We start from the raw sequence: 10,015 nt of genomic DNA, 5'->3' as shown, positions 1-10,015 counted from the left end.
TTCAACTTCAGGAGTAAAATATTTGGAATCCAAATATGATGCCATGCGAGAGCCCGTAACATAAATTGCTCCGGAATGTTATATCCAAGTCCATGCTTCAGAGAACCTCACTGTGTCAATAGTTCCAACGGTTCCCTCTCAGTTGAGAAATCTTATCTTCACTGTGGACATTTACAAATCGTCAGGAAATCCAATATTCGGCACAATAAAATTGAATTGGATTATCTCTGAGATTCTTTTACTGTGGATCCGGTTTGATTCTGGTAACAAATCACTACGTGATAACTACAAGCGTTTGTATTCCACAATGCAAAACATGTCCAATGCAACACGTGGAATTGTTCCATTTCTTCAGCGAATTGTGGCTGATAAATATAAAGCAGCGGCAAACTTCCACTGGAAAGACACAACATCACATCCTGCGGAAAGAAGTTGCAATTATCATTTCATTTACATATTTCTCGATCTGCACTTTAAACCGGATGTGTAAAAAATCAGATATCTCAACGCAATACTTAGTTCAGAACTCTCTAAATTCACATAAAGGGGACACTGCTTCATATCCACATGTTAGGAGAAGCAACTTGTTCCGAGCTCACTTTAACCAGAGAAAGGCACTAGGGATAGCAAAAAAAAAAAATGTTTTTACGTGGTGTTTCTAAAATACTGAAAAGCTGGGATCAGTCAACTGGCGGGGAAGATACTCCAAAAAAGATCAACAAAGAAAACTTATTCTGCTAGTCCTACTGCAGTTTCGCTGGCATATAGAGGAATGAAGTCCTAACTTATTCAACCTTTCTCTGTAACTCAGTTTCTCAAGTCCCGGCAACTTCCTTTTAAACCTTCTGGGCACTTTTTCAGCCTTATTAGTATCCTTACTGTATTTCGCTGACAAAAACTGCACACAATACTCCAAGTTCGGCCTCACCGAAGCCGGATACAATGTCACTATAGCGTTTCATCTGTTATACACAATACTTTGATTTATAAAGGCCAATGTACCAAAAGTTGTCTTTAATGCCCTATCGACCTGTGTCGTCACTTTTAGGGAATTTTCTACCGGTACTCCCAGATACCTCTGTTCTACTGCACTTTTCAGTTCCCTACCGTTTTCCTTGTATATTCTACCTTGTTTTACCTTTCAAAGTGCAAAACCTCACACTTGTGCGTATTAAAATCTACCTACCATTGTTCAGCCCATTTTTCCAGCTGCTCCGCACACGTCTGCACCTTTGAAAACCGTCCCCACTGTCGACAACAGCACCAAACTTTGTCTTCATCAGCAAATTTGATTATCCAATTCACCACATTATCATACATATCATCGATATCGATGGCAATGAACAATGTACCAGGAACGGATCCCTGTAGCACACCAGAAGTCACAGGCTTCCAGGCAGGGGAGCAATACTCTACTACCACTCTCGACTTCTCCCATTGTCGTTCCAATAATTTACCTACTGCAGACATCAAATTCGCCGGCCTATCATTTCATGGATTACTTTCAGAGCGTTTTTTACAACAATGGAATAACATGAGCTCTCCTCCCATCCTCCGACACCACCCCGTAGATACTGACATTTTAAATATATCTGCTAGGGCCCCTGCAATTTTAAATACGATTCTCCTTCAATGTCGGAGGGAATAAGCTATCAGGTAGTGGGAATTTATCTATTCTGATTTGCCTTAAGACAGCAAGCACGTTCTTCTTTTCAATCTCTATTGGTTCCATGACATCATTACTTTTTGCCTTATTATGTAGACGCAATAAAAAAAAACATTTAAGATCTTCCCCGATTATTTTTGTTCCATATAAAGCCGACCACTCTGATCTTCAAGAATTGGAATTATATCACTTACTATCCTTTTGCTCTTAATGTACCTGTAGAATCTCGTTGTATTACCCTTCATCTTGGCTGCCAAGCAATGTAATTTTTGCCCTTCTGATTTCTTTATTAATTATTTTTGGATTATTTATACACCTCAAGTACCTTATTTTCTCCCCGCTTCCTATACATGTCATACATCTCTCTATTCTTCTTTATCAAAGTTCCAATATCCCGAGAGAACCAAGTTACTTATTCTTATTCACTTTGCCTTTAATGCTGACTGGAACTTACAAACTCTGCACTCTCAATATTACGCCGCTGAAGACCTCATATGTACCAACGACATCCTTGCCAGCGGACAGCCTGACCCAATACACGCGTTTTAGATCCTTTCCTATTTCTTCAAATTTGGCAACTTTTTCCAGTTTATAGCCCTAATCCGAGGACCAGATCTACCTTTATCCGTGATCAAGTTGAAACTAAAGGTGTTATGATCACTGGTAACAATGTTTGCCCCTGTACATACTTCCACCATCTGTCCTAACTATATTCCTAATATGATATCTAATACTGCATCATCTCCAGTCGGTACCTCCATATGTTTATTTAGAAAAAAAAAAAACCTGAACACGTTTTACAAACTCCAACCCACCTGGACGTTTAACAGTATGGGAGTCCCAATCAGGATTTGGGACTGATAAATCCCCTACTGTCATAAGTTTATTTTTCCTGAAGTTTTCATTAGGAATTATGGAGATATTGCAAATTTATGCAGCTGTATGTTTGTGAACATTGCAGCTGCTTGCAATATCGCCTGCGATAGTGGGGCAACAGCATTCGGACAATGCTGCAGAATGCTGAATATTCCACGATCTCCGTAATGAGAACCTGAGCAATATAGAGGACATTTTCCAAAGGGTTTGTAGAAATTAATTTGTGCGTTGAATTATTTTCAATTTCCTGTTTCAGGATTTTTCCTTGTTCCTGAAGAAATTTAGTTCAGTTTTCTTCACCGGGAGCAGTCACGTATATATTTAGCATTAATATGAATTCAACAGTCTTTTCCTTTAAGTGCTTCAGTACTGTTGTTAGGTAGATCGTAACTATCGTAGTAATATCTTACCATATTTTATTTGCGGAAGTTTTATATGCTTTAAGCTAAATATTTTAAAATCTAAGAAAAAGCCAAGTCTAGTAATATCTGAAATGTTTGTCAACTGTTTTAGTGGTGTTTACCGGTGTAGCTTTGTAAAGACGTACTTTTAAAACTTTATGTTGGCCTAATTATTTAATGTATTTTTACAGTGTCCTCGAGATATTCAAAAGAATCCAGATTTAGAGACTATTATTATCCTTTTATATCAACATATTTTTGTTGTTTCTTTTGCACTTGTTGATGACTGCATGTTCTTTTTATCTGGAAATGTTGTATTAGTTTTGCTGTTCTCTCTGACTATCTTTTGAATATTACATTATTATATTGGGTAATATATTATATTATATAATATTACATTACATTATGTTATCGGATCTGCAATGTTAGATCATTCATGATATAATTGTTAGGGATCATAAAATAAATTCGATTAGACTTGAATTTACACTATGGTCCGGTTACTTTAATGAGCATGAAATATAAATATTAATTTGGTGAATGAAGTTTGACAATTGATGAAGAGTGTGTAGGTATTCAGATTACGTTAAAAGTCTTATAGATCCTTTAATATCCCAGATTGTATATGTTTCTGACGGCATTATCTGCATTTACGTTGGTCTTCTATGATTTAGTTTACTTTTATGATTTCTATGATATCGTTTGTGCTTACCATCCGGTCCGCTTTGTCTCCGTGATATCTTCTTATAATGCATCTTGAAAATTTTACAGCAGGACCACAAAAACAAGTGATATCATATTTTGCATAAGGACGTAAACGAATCACGCCTACCTGGAACTGACTGTACCTGTCACATTCAGCTTTTCCTCCGGTTGTTCATGAACAGACTCACATGTCAGCGGATGTTCCATTTTTTTTTTTCAAACTGTGCACCAGGAGGCGTAGTGTCAGCTGAATAATTTGAAAGGTAATTTATTTATTTGTTTATAATTAACTATACCTCTATCCACGTGACCATTTTCCTTCCATTTGTCTGCGTACAATTTTGTCTACTTATTGCAGTAATCGAGTAATTTTTTCAACTTTTTCTCTGTTCTTGCCTGTGTGTATGTACTTAAGTAATTACTCACAAATTTTCATTTGGCTTGTCCTTTTAACAACTGATATATCAGATTATTACTTATTCTGTTAGTCATTTGCATTCAGGACTCATTTCCGGATTTATCATTTATTTATTTATTACGTATTTAAACAACAAAATAGCCCAGGATTTGAAAAGCATAAACTCTTGCCCACCTATAATCGATACACATCCGCTTCTGGAATAATAATGTTTACTTTGCATCTCAGTATCACGTGACTCTCCAACACATTGCTCAGATTCAACTTCAGAGCTCAGAAGTTACGAATTGAATTGTAGTCAAAAGACAAATCTCTCTTCTCCAGTTTTCTATTTGATCAATAGAAACGACAACTGATTAAACTGAGAAGCTGGAGCGTTGAATATCCAAAAAAAGAACGATGTTTAACAGAAGAGTGATATGGCCCTAAACTGCGTTATGCAAATAATCAATACATTTCCAAACGTTTTCCAGTGCAGGCAGCGGACCATATATCGTACAATCTACTGGTTTCAGAATATGAACGTGGTGCTTTACCGTAATAACGGCATATTAGCCCGATTCTCTTCCAACTACGAGAAATCAATGATCACTTCACCAGCTCATGATCTCCCACACTGTCATGTACGGCGGCGGGATGAGCGCACTGTGCTCAAAATCTCTAATATGTTGTTCAATTTAAGTCAAACCTACATCTGTACTCCATACAGATGGAAAAAATCAAGAAGATGATAAATGCTGACTCAAGTCTGAAGTCTTAATCTATGGTTTCTTTTGAATACGTTAGCAGTTCCTTTCAGCTGTGACAAATCCACTTTCAATTGTCAGTGGATATATTTTGTTCATCCATTGGTGTTACTGTATTTAAAACCACTTTAGTTTTAGCAGATTTTTCTGTGTCTTTTCTTCTAAATTAGTTCAGCATTCCGCCTCGTATTTGACGTTAAGACAGTCATCAATACCAATAAAAGAGTCAATTGTAATGATTCCCTGGATGAATAACGGAACCAAACATTGGCAAAAGAGGCGCATATATACTAATTAGACAAGATTTTACATCAGCATTGTTAGGAAGCCACCATGCTGTGAACTCTCTTCGAGTCAATCATATAATATTTGATATGAGTCAAATACTTCGCCACATTCTACTGGATTCTTGTGTCATTAATTGTCACCACACGTGTGGCTCACCTATTACAATACTATCATATGATTTTTACCGACATTAATCGCCTAAAATATAATTCAAATCTCCAAGGAATTCTGAACTTTACAACTGTCGTTGATTCTCAGTCACGTTCCATTAAAGTTACATATAACTTTTTAATTGTTTTAATAGAAAGAATGAAACTGTATCCATATACTTAGACTGATCATATCTCCAGATAAAAGGAAACGTACAATAAAACAAAAGTACGTATAGATGGAGTCTGCTACAGAAGTTAGATCTCTTATTTGTAAGACGCATTCATTACATGCATGTTGCGCTTTGTGTTACTCTCATTGCTTAAGTACTTCTGACACTATTTTACCACAATTCCTTTGAACATAGGAGGGAATTAGGTCATATAACCCATCGGTCTACTCCGCCATTTCATCATGGCAGAACCACTTTTTGTCTAAGCCCAAATCTCCTGTCTTCTGCACACATCTATTCACCCGCTGACAAATCAAGAATCTGTCCACCTTTGACTTAAATATAAATAAATACTTGGCCTACACAACAGTCTGCGGCAAAGAACTAAACAGATTCACCACTGCCATTAAAAAAAAACAAATAATCTTTCATCATCTCACGTCTAAAATGAGGCCCATCTATCCTTAGGCTGTATCTTCTTGTCCTAGGTATTCCCACCATAGGAAACATATTAAACACATTCAATATATCGCTATATAACCAGGGCAATCTAGATTACGTTCCTAAATTTCAGCCAGTGCTGTTACGCCAGTTTTCCTGCCAGAGCTCCTTTCCAATCAATTCTAGCCAACAGCCTTTCTCAGAGAGCTGTAACGCAATATTTCCAGTTTAATTTTGATACATCTGACCACAAGTCCTCTTTCTCAAATTTCACAGTAAATATGATGATATTGTGGTTACTTTGCCCCAAAGTATTTTTATGCCTTCAGACCTTGAATATGTTTGTGCGGTTTCCACAGTGCTCAATTCCGTTTCACCTTGCAGATATGTTCAGATCTACTCACAATGTTTAAGCATGCTCCATCCACACAACAACTCCTCCTAATCGTCTGACGTCATTGTCTAACAACAAAGCACGATTGGACATTATTTATCTATGTGGAACTCATCAAAATTACGTTGCTATGAGGTGAATATTGTAGGTCGAAATTTTCGATAAGTCAACGAATCTGAAACGCCATCAGAAATACAACATGCCAGTGATGGGTTGCATTCCTTATGGTATTGCCGTACTATTATTCTTCATGAAAATGAGCAACAAGTAACGTGGTATTAATTGGATATACAATAACATTGAGAGGTGACTGCAGCAGAAGCAATTCTCATAAACATTCCATAATGATCACCAGCAGAATCGCTTTGCATCTATTTTCGTCATTGCAATTGAAGATGAATAGGAATTAAGTTTTCAGAAATTTACTCATACGCAATAACAAACCATATTTTTGTGGGTAGTTGATTAGCTTCAGGTTCGCAAAGACAACTCCACATTTGGAAGATGTCATATCCACTATTTTATTTGATTGTAGTAATTATCATCGTGGAATCGCTGGTGGAGTAAACATAATGGCCCAGTATCTGTTTTATGTCTGTCTGTTTATCACTACGATCATTGTCTTTTGGTATTCGGCCTTGTTCAACGAAATGTGTGGAGTCGTATATTCAACATATCTAACCATATAGAAATTACAGCATGGAAACAGGTCATCTCGGCCCTTATAGTCCGTTTCGTAAGTTTACTGTCACCTAGTCTCATTGTCTGCACTCACCGCATGACCGTCCAATCTTTTCCTGTCCATATACCTATCCAGTTTTACTTTAAATTACAATACCGAATCTCCCTCTAACACTTCTACTGGAAGCTCGTTCCACACAGCTACCACGCTCTGAGTAAAGAAATTACCCCTCGTGTTACCTTAGACTTTTGACCCCTAACTCTCAATTCATGTCCTCTTGTTTGAATCTCCCCGACTCTCAATGGAAAAAGCATATTCACGTTATCTCCATTTATCGCCAACATAAATGTAAATATTTCTCTCAATTCCTGGACCCGAAGTGATCTCCAATATATTTTTTCGTTTGTTTTAGCGTTGGACTTTCATTTTCCGACTGTGCATTTCATTATTATGTCTATTGGGCTAATTGGGCACTTTTACGAGGCATTGCTTAATATAGTTAATATTGATCTCTCGACTTTGGCGTTTTCCTAACAAGTTATCAAGCGTGCTTTTGTCGACCTGATACTCAGTAATATTCATGCTCGTAATGTAGTGTTAATTTCCTCGTCAATCCTCTTCGCGATTTTCCATTGTATTGTTATGGAGCTGCTAGGAAAGACGACGAGTTACTTTGAAAACCAACCCGAAGCAATTACCTTCTTGTTGACATGCAGCAGTTACTTTTAAATTCAAAATGGGCACAGAAATATTCCAGCTAAGAAAAGGAAAATAACGCTGCAGGTTCTTCCTCGAAGAGGGGAGAGAGAGTGAGAGAGAGAGAGACTGCGAGATGGGTGGACTGTTGTTGCTGTTGTTGTTGTTATTATTATTATTATTATTATTATTATTATTATTATTATTATTATTATTATTATTCTGAAGTGTCTGGAATTGTCTGTCTATATCTGAAATATAGATGCACTTGCGTCAAAATTGAAAATCGGACAAAGTATAAAGTAAGTTGGAGCATTTTTCTTTTGCTTTCTTAAGCGGTATCAAATGAAGGTGTAATCCATTTCAGCGACGCGCTTGAATTAAAAAAAAAGAAATGCAAGAACATTGACAGTTAGGTGATGGTCTTTTTTAATACAGGGTGAACATTTCTTGTAGTTCGTGGACATTTACAAAAGAACATTCAAAAACCCTCTTGGTAACTGAAACACCTGTCATGGTTAAAAGAACAGTTACCACGACTGTATCAATGATATCCGCAGCAGTCACGCATTTCAGTTGCGGTCAGGAATTAAACTGAGCTTGAAAATAATTGGAAATGCTTAGCAGAAATGTGCCTGCCGAAGGCATTTTGATTCGTTTTGATAGGGGCTCACCGACGCAATTTTAAAGGTGAAACTTGCAGAAAATGCAAAATGGTAAGGTATGTGGCCAGTCAAAAATAGCTAGACTGCACAGGAAAGAGAGAGATATAAAAGAGTCAAGTTGCCGTTTTCAAAAGAGCAGCATTCAACCTGTCATTGATAAGCAAGACTGATAAAGATAAGACTGTCAGCGGAATGAGCTGATCTGAGATTTACCTTCTGTAATCGAGAATTAGACAATCCGTAAGGTTTCAATCAGAAATAATCCGTAATTAATTAAAATTGAATTAGACTCTGTCTCGGTTGCTGCAGTCAGTCTTTGAAATGACTATGAAAATTAAGCCTGCCGACTTTCAATCTGTTGTGGAAATCAGATAACCCATGTGAGAATAACACTGGTAAAGAAAAAAATATGGCAGTCTCCCAGTCATATCGGCCTTGTATATGGCAACAGACGCAAATAAAACAATACAAATAAAAACGGGGATAACACTTTGGCTGAGACAACTACAACTTAATTGGAGATGCTTCCACCATTTCCTTATTATGTCCCCTGCAGTAATGCGAACTAAAAACGAAGTAAGAAAGGAGGTCATGGTTCATGCACAACAGCGTTCACTAATGCGTTGGAAATCTCTAGCATGTCAATGGCATCATAGCGTGAACTGAAAATGTCACACTCTTGTTTTACATAGCATCTCCGTACCCTGCATCAACCCCGCTGAACCAGATCACATGACGGCTGAGGGAACGTTTTCCTAGTTTTCTGTGGAAACCGTGAATCGTGATGTTGTCCATCAGCTACTCGCAAGGAAAGATAGAACTGTCAGGATCCGTTGTGCCTTAATGTCATCATCAATCCATTTCTGAGGGTAGAACAATCACTTTGCTCAGAATATACGATATCCTTGCAAAATGTTCTTGTGTGAAACGCTTCATCAAAGAGGAATTATCTGAGACCTACCTACAAGTGGAATCGGAAGAAGAGTCCAACATCTTTCTCAATGTAAACACATACAAGGGCATTATCGCTATTATAGGCTAATTTCTGGAATAGCATCTGCAAAGGCACTCGAGCAGTTTCAGCAATGTTTCGCAAACACTCTCTGTTACTTTGCTGCATTCTTGTAACAGGTGAGGATGAAAGGGAGCATCTGAGAAATCTAAAGACGGGGTTAAAATGAACAGAAAATCATGGCCGCAGAGTACATCTCGCCATGTGTGAAGCATTAAACGAAACGTCACTTACTGTGGTCGAACCCGTTCACACACAAGAGTGCTCATAAAATTAAAGCATGGGCTGACGCCTCAGAAACTATCATACTTGAGTAAAACAATCTTTATGTTACGTCTCATTCCAATTGTGCAATATGCAATCATAGTACTTTATAATAAATAGTCGATGTAATATAGAGTGCAGTGAAATCTGCGTGAGTTAACAGTCTGCAGTTCTACTGGGAGATGATGTCCCGGTGACTGCTGCTACAGCCTTTTGCGTTGCAGTACCATTTGCCCGATGGTAACAGCTGAAATAGATTGTGCTTGGGGTGACTCGGCTCCATAATTATCTCACTGGCTGTTTTTACACAGTCACACCTGACAATGTAAATGTCCTGCATCATGGGAATTTTTCAAGGAGAGATGTGCTGGGCTGTCTGCACGACTCTCTGCAAAGTGCTGCGGTTAAAAGGGGTACGGTTCTCATACTGTACAGTGAT

This window comes from Hypanus sabinus, chromosome 26, assembly GCF_030144855.1.
Source record: "Hypanus sabinus isolate sHypSab1 chromosome 26, sHypSab1.hap1, whole genome shotgun sequence".
Classification (NCBI taxonomy): Eukaryota; Metazoa; Chordata; class Chondrichthyes; order Myliobatiformes; family Dasyatidae; genus Hypanus; species Hypanus sabinus.
The sequence above is the reverse complement of the archived record's forward strand: the minus strand, read 5'-3'. Positions refer to the sequence as shown.